We start from the raw sequence: 413 nt of genomic DNA on the forward strand, positions 1-413 counted from the left end.
TGCCTAGGCGTGGCCCCATCACGGGTGCTGCGCCCCGGGACCTCCGGGCCACACCCGGGGCTGGGTGCCATGAAAGGAAACGCCTAGGGGGAGAACTAGGAGGGAGCAGTAAGTAACCCGGGTCCGAGCAGCTGGGTGGTGCGCGTGGGGAGCAAGTAGCTCGGAAAGCAGGTTAGAAGCGCCATTGCGATCGGCTTCCTGCCAACGACTGAGCTGTACGTGCGCTCGGAGCCGAGACAGGAACTGGGAGGGCTAAAGAGAGACTACCTTGTTCTCCTGGGCAGGGATAAAAGGGGGCCCTCCGACACCCAAAAGGGTCGTGCTCCAGGTGAGGCTCGAACTCACAACCTCGGCATCGCTCTGCAAGCACTGCTGTATAAGTACCGCGCGCTAACCGATTGCGCCACTGGAGC

General features: G+C 62.5%; 1 non-coding gene across 1 annotated transcript; it reads right to left on the reverse strand.

Annotated features, from left to right (window-relative positions):
- Window positions 1-320: 320 nt before the first annotated feature.
- Window positions 321-413, reverse strand: TRNAI-UAU. The gene is given in 2 exon segments: window positions 321-356; window positions 376-413. It is a non-coding gene; the product is annotated as a tRNA-Ile (tRNA).

Source organism: Myotis davidii, unplaced genomic scaffold (genome assembly GCF_000327345.1).
Source record: "Myotis davidii unplaced genomic scaffold, ASM32734v1 scaffold6, whole genome shotgun sequence".
Lineage (NCBI taxonomy): Eukaryota > Metazoa > Chordata > Mammalia > Chiroptera > Vespertilionidae > Myotis > Myotis davidii.